Genomic DNA, 13,454 nt, shown 5'->3' with positions numbered 1-13,454 from the left:
ACGCCTGGAGGCCAACACCACGCGCCGCCCAGCCGTACGCCAGGAGGGGTACGGCTCACTGAGGTGCGTAATCGCTTCCTGGGGTGGTTCACCGATAAGGCCAGAAGTCTAACGGAAAGGGGGGGGGGGAACCTGAGGGACGACTCCCGGGAGCATCGCACGAGCACTCGCCCTCCTCATTGAAGTATCATACCTGACAAAGACCTTTGCACTGGGTGTTTCCCCTCACTACCCCTTCCGGGTGTTGCCAACTGACTCCCTGTTGTTCCATTCTAATACTTGCCTCTCTTTTCTTCTTTTCCCCTTCGGCGTCGGCGTGGGTGGCCAGCACGGAGCCTCCAGAGCCCCCTAGACGGAGGAGCCCGATTCTGAGGAAAGAAGAGGGAGCTCGTAGAAAAACACGAAAAGAGAGAAGCAGATCTCCACGGAGGACAGCAGTTCGCAAAACCTGTACCGATGCACTGTATGACCAATTAAAATCCCGAGTAACAAAAACACGTCTCCTGCCCTTTTCTGGTCCCGCGGTTACAGTGGTGGAGAATGCGGGCAATATAGCCATCTGCGACCAGAAGATGGAAGGCGTGGTACAAGCCCTGGTGCAAGGGCAGGAGAGACTAGAAAGGCTGGCAGAACAACAGCTCAGGGCCGCAGAAGCCGACAGAGAACTGATAAAGACCGCCGTGGCGGCCAGAGCCCTTGACCCCCCTCTTTCATCCGGGCCTGTGTCCGTAAGCAACATACCCCACACCATAGGAGGGGTCTCTCTGCAAAAGTACCAACCAGGAGAGGATCCCGATGCCTTTCTGTTAAACTTTGAGCGGGCGGCCCGAGCCTGTGGCTGGCCTGGGGCCAAATGGCCTTTCTTTTTGGCCCCGCTGTTGGTAGGAGAAGCACAAGCCGCTTACCAGGTGGCTAATCCAAGGGGTGACACCCCTTATACGGATATCAAACGGATAATCCTGGACCATCTGGGTTTGGACCGGGAAGCCTACCGGCTGCGGTTCCGGCGAGAACGAGGGGTAACTGGAGAAACACCCAAGACTCTGTTTGTCAGATTGAAGATGGCCGCCGACAAGTGGCTCAGCCCGAACGAAAGCACGAAAGAGGAAATAATGGACAGGATTTACCTGGAACAGTTTGTAGAAGCGTTGCCCTTTGCCACACAGAGGTGGCTAAAACAACACCCTGACCTGACGACCGCTCAGGCCGTGGAGATGGCCAATACGTACTCACATGTACAACAGAGACCCATGCAGGCCCCGGAGTTTGACAAAACAAAGGCCCCCTTCCGACCGGAGAAAAAGCTCCTGAGGGTTCCAGAAGCACCAAAACCGCGTCCCTGGAAAAGCAAACCCCTTCCTCACACGGGACCCCAGTGCTTTGAGTGCGGGACCTGGGGACATATAGCAAGACACTGCCCCCGGAGAAAACCGGCAGACGAACCAATGGAGGGGGGATATCTGCCCCGCACCGTCCTCTACTCGGCGGAGATGGGACACGCATACCGCGTAAGTATGAGGATAAACGGCAACCCAGTACAGGCGCTCTTGGATTCAGGTTGCCGCCAGTCGGTAGTACAGGCCCACCACGTACTGCCCCACCAGCTCGTCCCACAGGAACAAGTATACATCAGATGCGTCCACGGGGACGTAAAGCCATATCCCGTCGCTTTATTGCCCCTAGAACCCCAGGTGGGACCCGCCGCAAGAGTTCGGGTAGGGGTGTTGTCTACGCTACCTGAAGATCTGATAATCGGAACGGATAACCCGGCCTTTTTGACCATGTTCGAGCAAAGCCTGGCCCAGACGAAGAAGAAACGTGATCTAAGGGACCACGCCAAGGCTGCAACGGCTTTGGCGTCCTCGTATCCATGGACATTGGACCGTAGTTTTCAGTTCGCACAGTCCAATGACGCCACGTTGCTTAACGCCTGGGAGAAGGCACATCACACCCAGGACGAAGACCCCTTGCGTTATCCAAGGTTATATATCAAAAATGGCCTGTTGTACCGTCAGGGAAAAAAAGAGGACCCCGAGCAGTTGTTGGTTCCGGTGTCCTTCCGTGAGCAAGTCCTGTTCTTTTCGCATTCCCATTTGGTGGCCAGACACACGGGGGCGGAGAAAACCACACAGAACCTCCTAAAGTGTTTTTATTGGCCAGGGATTTACAAGGACGCCTTGACCTACTGTCAGGAGTGTGACGTATGCCAAACCCGAAACATGACGAGGCCCCCTTCGGTGCCCTTACAACCCCTCCCCATTATCGGGATTCCCTTTGAACGGATCGGGATGGACATTATTGGGCCGCTCCCAAAAACAAGGAAAGGATATTCGTACGTCCTAGTCATTGTCGACTATGCCACGCGATTCCCGGAGGCTTTTCCCCTCACCTCTACCACCTCCAAAAACGTGGCGGACAAAATGCTTGAACTGTTCTCCCGGGTAGGTTTCCCTAAGGAAATACTGACCGACCAGGGGACCCCTTTTGTGTCCCGCCTCATGGGGGATGTGTGTAAAGTACTTCACATACACCAGATCAGGACCGCAGTATACCATCCGCAAACCGACGGATTAGTGGAACGGTATAACCGCACCCTAAAAACCACCTTGCGAAAGATGCTGGAGGTCAACAGTAACGAATGGGACCAGGTCCTTACCATTGCTTTATACGTCATCCGAGGACAGACCCAAAGCAGTTTAGGGGTCTCGGCTTTCGAGATGTTATACGGGCGTAAGCCCCGATCACTCTTGGACATGACCAAGGAGGCGTGGGAAAAAGAAACCCCGGAAGAGACCGCAAATACCCTCGAATACGCTCGAAACCTACGCTCCAAACTAGGGAAACTAAGGGACCTGGCGTTCGCCAATCTCGAGAAACACCAAAACAAACAGAAAACCCTGTATGATAAAGGAAAGAAATGGAGGACCATGGAAAAAGGGGATTGGGCCCTAGTGTTGTTGCCCTCCTCCACGCAAAAATTCAAAGCGGAGTGGAGCGGACCATACCAAGTAGTGGAGAAGATCGGGAAGACGAGTTACCGGCTACAGATGAACGCTAGGAAAAGGCAGGTGTACCACATAAACATGCTAAAGAAGTGGTTGGGGAAACCTCCTACAACCGTTCACCTCGCTGAATCGGAGAAGACTACCAGCCGTTCCACGATTCCCCAATTAGTGATCAACGACGACTTGAGACAGGAGGAAAAACAAGAGTTGCTGGACGTACTGAGGAAACAAGAACAGGTGTTCTCCGACCTTCCCGGGAAAACCACGCTGGCTGAACACCGGATCGACACAGACCCAGGGAAGACCATAAAGATACGCCCTTATCGGATCCCAGAGGCCCGGAGACAAGACATCAGACGCGAGGTGACTGACATGTTACAACTCGGGGTCATACGCCCCTCACATAGCAACTGGTCAAGCCCGATCGTCCTCATACCCAAACCGGACGGCTCGCGCCGGTTCTGTATGGACTTCCGGGCCCTAAACGCGATCTCGAAGTTCGATGCATATCCCATACCCCGCATAGACGAACTCATAGAGAAGTTAGGCGATGCGCAGTACATCAGTACGATTGACCTCACAAAAGGGTGCTGGCAGGTACCGCTAAGAGAGGAGGACAGGCATAAAACAGCCTTCTCGACCGAGGAGAGACACTACGAGTTTACGGTGCTGCCGTTTGGACTTCACGGGGCACCTGCCACCTTTCAGAGACTAATGAACAACGTGCTACATGGTCTGTCGTCCTTCACATCTGCTTACCTGGACGACATTGTGGTGTTTAGTCCCGACTGGAAGACACACTTGAGACACCTGACGCAAGTGCTGGAAACCCTGACCAACGCGGGACTGAAGATAAATGCAAAGAAGTCAAGGATGGCTTTTCACAAAGTCAAGTACCTGGGATACGTATTGGGACACGGCATGATCGAGCCACAAGCAGAGAAAGTCAGGGCCATTTCGGAGGCACCATTTCCCACCACAAAAAAAGAGCTCCGTGCGTTTTTGGGGCTGATCGGGTACTACCGACGGTTTATCCCGAACTTTGCACAGGTGGCAGCCCCTCTCACGGATGCCCTACAGACGTCAGTCAAACAGGCAGCGCTATCCAAACCCACGGTGGTCATGCTGGACGCGTTCCACGAGTTGAAGAGGAGGATCACATCCACCCCCATCCTCACCTCCCCGGGTTACACACGTCCGTTCTCCTTGCACACTGATGCGTCCGAGTTCGGGATCGGCGCGGTGTTGTCACAAGAAGGACGCGACGGGTTGGACCACCCGATCCTGTTTGTCAGCAGGAAGCTGTTCCCGCGGGAACTGAAGTATGCCACCGTAGAGAAGGAGTGCCTGGCTATCCGTTGGGCCGCGGAGAAGTTGGCCTATTACCTCGAGGGCCGGCCCTTCTCGCTCTATACAGACCACGCACCCCTTACCTGGATGGCCCGTAACAAATCAAACAACGCCAGGGTCATGTGATGGTTTCTGGCATTGCAGCCATTCGCTTTCAGGGTGTGCCACAAGCGTGGCGTGGACAATGTTGGGGCTGACTTTCTGTCTAGACACCCGCTTCCCGAGCGGAAGCGTCCTGGGGGGGAGGTGTGTAACGGGGTCCCCCTTGCGCGCCCCGCCATAGGGCGCGAACTGATCAACTGTGACCCCCCCTTGTCTTTCCACAGCCCTCGCAATATGCCGAGTGGACCAGCCCCGACACCTACAGTTGCGATGAGGAAGAAGCCTGGCCCTTTAACCAGTCCGGAGTTCGGGAAGAGGAGGAGCCCCGCAGGTGGATAAAGACGGAGAACGCCCAGCACCAGGTGTGTCTATACACCGGAGGAGCGGTCAGAGAGGAGAGGTGCGGAGAGGTGGGAAGCAGCGAGGAGGAGCGGAGAGAAGAAGGACGGGAGAGCAGAGAAGAGGAGCTGAGGAGAGGAGGAAGCGGAGAGAGCGAGGCCAAGCAGAGCGGCGGTATCAGGCGGATCGGCGAGACCAGTCGCACGGAAGGAGAACAGCCGGATCTGGAGCGGAGCTGGGAGCAGATCTTCGAGGGCGGCTTGGACCGATCACTGACGGCGAAAGAAGACGCCGAGAGAGGAGAGGAAGAAAGGGGAACGCCTGGAGGCCAACACCACGCGCCGCCCAGCTGTACGCCAGGAGGGGTACGGCTCACTGAGGTGCGTAATCGCTTCCTGGGGTGGTTCACCGATAAGGCCAGAAGTCTAACGGAAAGGGGGGGGAGGAACCTGAGGGACGACTCCCGGGAGCATCGCAGGAGCACTCGCCCTCCTCATTGAAGTATCATACCTGACAAAGACCTTTGCACTGGGTGTTTCCCCTCACTACCCCTTCCTGGTGTTGCCAACTGACTCCCTGTTGTTCCATTCTGATACTTGCCTCTCTTTTCTTCTTTTCCCCTTCGGCGTCGGCGTGGGTGGCCAGCACGGAGCCTCCAGAGCCCCCTAGACGGAGGAGCCCGATTCTGAGGAAAGAAGAGGGAGCTCGTAGAAAAACACGAAAAGAGAGAAGCAGATCTCCACGGAGGACAGCAGTTCGCAAAACCTGTACCGATGCACTGTATGACCAATTAAAATCCCGAGTAACAAAAACACGTCTCCTGCCCTTTTCTGGTCCCGCGGTTACAAACATGCAAGATATATATCTCCTATTACCAACTTTTGGAGATATTCGCGCTAAGCGCGAATATCTCCAAAAAGTAACACCTGCCCTGAGCAGTTCTTAGCCATGTTATCCAATGGGAGGTGGATAACATGGCTAAGAGCATTAGCTCGGTAATGCATGAATATCGCTGACTTTTTAGCGATATTCATGCATTGCGGCCGTTTTTTATCGCATTTGCGATAAACCTTGATAATAGCAAGGTTTATCTTCGATAATTTCTGACGATGCTTAGCGGTAAAAAATTCGTTGGTAAGCATCGTTAGCGATAAATATCGCTTAACTTTGGTAATATGCACCAACGTCTGTTAACGTTCGATTCGAAGGAAATGAGGAAGTGTTGAAAAACATTGTTTGCGCCATCTTGCCTTTTTTGAAATGCCACACTTTTGTCGTGCACGGCAGCCATTTTAGATGCCTTGACCAGACCCACTCTCTGCACGCTGTCGATTCGTAGCATGGCTCCCCACCCTCGCAAGCATCTTCCCCAGGCACTGGTCACCCCCGCTCTCTGTCTTATGCATGGGCAATAAACCTCCCCCCATCTGCGCTGCTCTTCCCTGAGAATCACACTCTGTGCCCGCCCGACACCTCCCTTTCGCCCTATTCACTACCGCACCCTCTGACACTCCTCTTCCTCTGTGTCCGATTGTCCAGGCTATCAGCTAGCCCTGCAGATGTAGTTTATGGCTCCAGCTGTAAAGAATCACCCCTCTTCAAAGGAGTTATAGTAGATCAAGGCCCACACCCGATGAGATCCGTCACACCACACGTGTTCCTACTATCTGAAAACCATCCTGTATTGTGATTGGGGAGGGGACCGAGCCTGAAGCGAAAGATTCTAGGAATGACTCTTTGTACATCAAAGTTTTTACAATTATGTGTCACATTAAAAATATATAGCACTCCAACAAAGTAGTAGGAATATAAAACTTTAATAACATATAAATATATACAACAAAACAAAAACAGTAAAAACATTTAAACAACGAAGAGACCGTGGCAATTTCTTTTGAATTCCTGATGAGGACATGTTACTAGTTCTTTCAAATTATGAAAATTCAGAAGATGTTGCCTGGGGGTGGGTCGGCAGTAGCAGTCTGTTGTGCGAATAGTTCCAAGGCAGCAGAACGCGCTGAAATCTAGATGGCACGAAAGTGATGTCTAGTAAGTTGCCGCCCAGCAAATAACGGCGTGGGGCGCCGCGGGGGTGAGTGAGTCCAGTAGGCACCACAGCTATTCTTACCGGCATTGCAGAATTACTGCTGGGGACAATGCCTGTGCTGTAGCAGGGTCACAGCAGAAACAAAAAGGATTCTGTTGAAGATGTTGTTGGTTTTCAATTTGAAAACAGTTCTGGTGTCAACTGCTATGGTAATGTAGTGGTTAATGTTTTGTTTTCTCTAGAAAATGTAAAAGAGGGGGAGGCAGTCCAAAGTTCCGTTAAAAGGGCAAAGGAAAGGATCGGTGGTTTGAACTATCACTTCAAAAGGGGAGGGGGTGCAACAATTTTTCCTACCGGGTCACACTGTGCTTTCACCGGAACTGAGGTCTGCAGGATTCTAGTAATTCAAAGTGAGGCTGGCGCCAGCATGGGAGCGCCGACGTCCCGCGGATACAGTTTCGTCACTCCACGGGCGATCATGGCAGTCATTCCCCATCGGGGGTCGGAGACTCCCGCGGCTCCTGTAGAATCTTCACGGTCGTGGAGGACTACGGTGGTGGAGTCAACCAGTGACCGGGCCATTTCTTCATGCTGGGCCCGCTCCTGCCAGGTCGATCGCCATTTTGAGAGTTCGGCAGCTACCGGCGATCGCGGGGTCACATGAGCGGACGGGCTCCACCCTGCCGGGCGAGACGTTGCAGCATCGCCACAGTGGACGAACCCTTTTCGGGGCGCCTGGAGCGCTGAGGGTGCAGCTGGGAAGCCTTCACCTGAGGAGGTGGGAGAGGCCTGTTCGCACCGTCTCTCCCTCCCAGTGCACCCCACGGCGCCCCGCTTGACATTTGTTATGGCCGGTGGCGATGAGGACGGGGGGGGGTCGGAGGCATGTGCAAGACATCCCCCCCAGTGTTGTCAAAGCCATTTTTGAAGAAAGAAGTGGTGCCTGGCGTGTTGCCGCTGCTATTACGAAGGAGAAAAGAAAAAATGTCCCGTCCGTCTTTGGGCCGGGCTTCCGGTGGATGTCGGCCGGACACCCCTGGCTCTGGCCCCATGAACGGGTTCCTTGGTTTATCGGCTGCAGCCGGATCCCGTCGGCCTCGGCCCCCCGACCGTTGGTGGCCGGACTGGAAGAGCATGTGGCGGGACTACCTGAAACTCTCAAGGGCCACCGCGGCCGGACTGGGAGAGAGAGGGGAGGGTCGAGGAGACATTCCCCTCCCTGCAACTCTTCAGCGTTGTAAAGGCAATCCCCTGGCCGGGTCCCGCTGGCCTCGGCCTCTCCTCCGGCTACACCCTACGTTAGGATCTCCTGGCCGAGGCGTGGCAGCAGGACCCGCCTTATATGGGCTGCTCCCGGCTGGGCGTAGCCGCAACCCTGCCCCACCTTGGAAGTTTCCAGAGTGGGGGCGGATGTTCTACTGACTTGCATTTTCCCTAGTCTATCGATTTTTTTGGCGTGGCAGGCGGTGGGACAGCGAGGGGTGATTTGGTTTCTCTTACTGTTTTTCTGGTCTCTCACCACTGGCATATTTCTAACGTTTTCTTGTTTCTAGGACATTAATAGGTTTTATCATTACGTTATGTTATCGTTTCTTTGTTCGTTGTTTAATAAAAGTTCATGTTCATCAGTGGCCTACTGATTTTCGTTTTCCTATTCTTTTCTTTCCAGGTTGTTTCATGCTAAAGTTTCTGTTAACAGGATACAGTGATCACTTCGTTATTATTGCATATGTCCTTTTCACTAGGGGTGCTCTCTGGTCGGGCCAGATGATGTATCTCTAGTAAATGGTCCGGGTGAAACAGGTGCATCAATCAGTGGGGAGTAGATAGGCATGACAGATTACAACGGGGGAGAAAGGTCCGCATTACGTACCCTTTCACTATTTGCAAAGATTTTCCTACGTATATTTGCAAACAGGGAATACCACCAAAAAGAACCAATTCCCAAACAGTCAATGTTTGGGGAAACAATCAATCAATGAGGAACGAAATAGGCACGACGTGTTAAAGGTTTGCGTTACCTACCCTTCACTATCTGCAAAGGGAGAGAGAATATTCCTATTCTTCCTCGTTTGCAGGCAGAGAAGATTCTTAAGAGAACCAACTTCGAACAATTCAATGGTCGATTCAAACAATCAACAAGGGGTACTGTGAACACAAATGAACGCCGCTTATGTACATACACATTGGTATTATCAACAGGTTGTTCCTAATGTTTCTATTTTAGGGAGGTCAAAAAGAGATCCCATTAGTGGCCTACTGATTTTGCTCGATTCCTTTTGTTTTTTACACGATTTTTCGCTATCTGCAAAGACTAAACAGAGTATTGCGACTCTGTGCTTGTTTGTAAATAGAGAATGAACCAAAGAGAACAATCAATCAAATGGAGAGAGAAGCAGGCACGACGGATTACAACGGGGGCAAAGGCCTGCGTTAACTACCCTTCACTATCTGCAAAGAGAGAGTACTCCTAATAGAAATGAGGGGTGGGGGGCAGCATTCAAAGCAGATCAGTGTGCATAAACACGAAAATGTTTTTACTTACCACGTACTTGACATTCGACAGCTTATGATATTTGCTATTAAAAAACCATTGAAATTCACTGAAAAAACCATAGGTTATAGACCATATATAGTTAGGAATTAGAATTTACAAAACCTTGAAAATTCACTGAAAAAACCATAGGTTATAGACCATATATAGTTAGGAATTAGCATTTAAAAAACCTTATTTTACTCACACAAAACCATTGAAATTCCATATATAGTTAGTTGCACTAACTATATATCGCGCACCCGCAATCCACTGCTGATCATGTCACATATTACATCATTCATGACATGGTCAGTGACATCACTGATGACATCACTGATGACATCTCAAATGACATCACTGATGACATCACTGATGACGTCTCATTTGACATCATTCTTGTGCTAATACGATAAACCTCTTCAGACTCTAATATAACCTTAGATACACTCAGTGTATACAGACACTCACACACTGCCACTCATCCATGGAGTTACTCACACACCCAGTCAGTCATGCAAAGAAACAATCTCACCTCCATTTCTTCAACTATACAGTTATACACACCTTACTTATTGAAACATATACTAACACATATTTACTCTCTTATACAATCCCTGATACAAGTTCACAATGATCGATACAACCACTCACTCATTCAGTGGCTCTCATGCACAGTTATTTATATATGCCAACTCTCACATGTACTGTGTTTTACATATGTACTTACTATGACATGTAGCATTGAGATATCCATTCACTTATCAATACACTCATGCACACAGTCAACTGCCCATGTAGCTGTTTCCACATGCACTCTTGCACTCATACACCTAGTGAATAAACTGCTCACACATCTATGCACAGAGTCACACACCTTCCAGCCACCCCCACACAAACTCAATCTCCCATAGAAATACTTGGGCAACCAATTAATAACACATATAGCCTCTCGTATAGCTAATGATCAACACATGCAGCAGTTTACATCACAACAGACATAATGATGCACAAATTAAGACAGTTTAGTCACTAACCCATGCATTCAGTGAGACACATTTAATCACTCACTCATACAGTCAGTCACGCACCTACTAAATCCTTCATCCAGACACTTATACATCCACTCATTCTTCAATATGTAAGACATATTTTAACTTTACAGAAACATACAGTCACTGGATGTTGTCATCAGTGATGTCATCAGTGATGTCATTTGAGATGTCATCAGTGATGTCATCAGTGATGTCACTGACCATGTCATGAATGATGTAATATGTGACATGATCAGCAGTGGATTGCGGGTGCGCGATATATAGTTAGTGCAACTAACTATATATGGAATTTCAATGGTTTTGTGTGAGTAAAATAAGGTTTTTTAAATGCTAATTCCTAACTATATATGGTCTATAACCTATGGTTTTTTCAGTGAATTTTCAAGGTTTTGTAAATGCTAATTCCTAACTATATATGGTCTATAACCTATGGTTTTTTCAGTGAATATATATATATATATCTATATATATATATATTCACTGAAAAAACCATAGGTTATAGACCATATATAGTTAGGAATTAGCATTTATAAAACCTTGAAAATTCACTGAAAAAACCATAGGTTATAGACCATATATAGTTAGGAATTAGCATTTACAAAACCTTGAAAATTCACTGAAAAAAACATAGGTTATAGACCATATATCGTTAGGAATTAGCATTTAAAAAACCTTATTTTACTCACACAAAACCATTGAAATTCCATATATAGTTAGTTGCACTAACTATATATCGCGCACCCGCAATCCACTGCTGATGATGTCACATATTACATCATTCATGACATGGTCAGTGACATCACTGATGACATCACTGATGACATCTCAAATGACATCACTGATGACATCACTGATGACATCATCCATTGACTGTGTGTTTCTGTAAAGTTTAAATATGTTTTACATATTGAAGAATGAGTAGATGTATAAGTGTCTGGATGAAGGATTTAGGTGCGTGACTGACTGTATGAGTGAGTGATTAAATGTGTCTCACTGAGTGCATGGGTTAGTGACTAAACTGTCTTAATTTGTGCATCATTATGTCTGTTGTTCTGTAAACTGCTGCATGTGTTGATCAGTAGCTATATGAGTAACTATATGGGTTATTGATTGATTGTCCAAGTATTTGTATGGGAGACTGAGTGTGTGTGTGGCTGGCTGGGAGATGTGTGACTCTGTGCAGATCAATGTGTACTTGTATCAATGATTGTATAAGAGAGTAAGTATGTGTTAGTATATGTTTGAAAATGTAAGGTACTCTATGTTTAAATGGAAAATGGAAAAAATAGAAAATGGAAGTGTGATTGATTCTTTACAGGACTGACTAGGTGTGTGAGTAACTCCATGGATGAGTGGCAGAGTGTGAGTGTCTGTATAGGTGTATGAGTGCATATGATAGTGTTGTAAAGATGAGTGATTGTATGTATGAATGATTGTATGGGTGAATGAGTGAATGTGTGTGTAGACGTAGGAATCAGTGAGTGCGTATGTAGTAACTAGTATTGGTGTGTCAATGGTTTCAAAAATTATACTCTGTATTTAACACTGGGTGTAATAGAGGTTATATTAAAGTGTGAGGAGATGCATTGTATTGTCACATGAATGATATCATCAGTGATGTGGTCATTGATGTCAAATGAGATGTCATCAGTGATGTCATCAGTGATGTCATTTGAGATGTCATCAGTGATGTCATCAGTGATGTCACTGACCATGTCATGAATGATGTAATATGTGACATCATCAGCAGTGGATTGCGGGTGCGCGATATATAGTTAGTGCAACTAACTATATATGGAATTTCAATGGTTTTGTGTGAGTAAAATAAGGTTTTTTAAATGCTAATTCCTAACGATATATGGTCTACAACCTATGGTTTTTTCAGTGAATTTTCAAGGTTTTGTAAATGCTAATTCCTAACTATATATGGTCTATAACCTATGGTTTTTTGAGTGAATTTTCAAGGTTTTGTAAATGCTAATTCCTAACTATATATGGTCTATAACCTATGGTTTTTTTCAGTGAATTTCAATGGTTTTTTAATAGCAAATATCATAAGCTGTCGAATGTCAAGTACGTGGTAAGTGAAAACATTTTCGTGTTTATGCACACTGATCTGCTTTGAATGCTGCCCCCCCCCTCATTTCTATTAGGAGTACTCTCTCTTTGCAGATAGTGACGGGTAGTTAAAGCAGGCCTTTGCCCCCGTTGTAATCCGTCGTGCCTGCTTCTCTCTCCATTTGATTGATTGTTCTCTTTGGTTCATTCTCTATTTACAAACAAGCACAGAGTCGCAATACTCTGTTTAGTCTTTGCAGATAGCGAAAAATCGTGTAAAAAAACAAAAGGAATCGAGCAAAATCAGTAGGCCACTAATGGGATCTCTTTTTGACCTCGCTAAAATAGAAACATTAGGACCAACCTGTTGAAAATATCAATGTGTATGTACATAAGCGGCGTTCATTTGTGTTCACAGTACCCCTTGTTGATTGTTTGAATCGAGCATTGAATTGTTCGAAGTTGGTTCTCTTAAGGATCTTCTCTGCCTGCAAACGAGGAAGAATAGGAATATTCTCTCTCCCTTTGCAGATAGTGAAGGGTAGGTAACGCAAACCTTTAACACGTCGTGCCTATTTCGTTCCTCATTGATTGATTGTTTGCCCGAACATTGACTGTTTGGGAATTGGTTCTTTTTGGAGGTATTCCCTGTTTGCAAATAAACGTAGGAAAATCTTTGCAAGTAGTGAAAGGGTAGGTAATGCGGACCTTTCTCCCCGTTGTAATCTGTCATGCCTATCTACTCCCCACTGATTGATGCACCTGTTTCACCCGGACCATTTACTAGAGATACGTCATCTGGCCCGACCAGAGAGCACCCCTAGTGAAAAGGACATATGCAATAATAACGAAGTGATCACTGTATCCTGTTAACAGAAACTTTAGCATGAAACAACCTGGAAAGAAAGGAATAGGAAAACGAAAATCAGTAGGCCACTAATGAACTTTTTATTAAATAACAAACA

This window comes from Lissotriton helveticus, chromosome 3_1, assembly GCF_964261635.1.
Source record: "Lissotriton helveticus chromosome 3_1, aLisHel1.1, whole genome shotgun sequence".
NCBI classification, from domain to species: domain Eukaryota; kingdom Metazoa; phylum Chordata; class Amphibia; order Caudata; family Salamandridae; genus Lissotriton; species Lissotriton helveticus.
The sequence above is the reverse complement of the archived record's forward strand: the minus strand, read 5'-3'. Positions refer to the sequence as shown.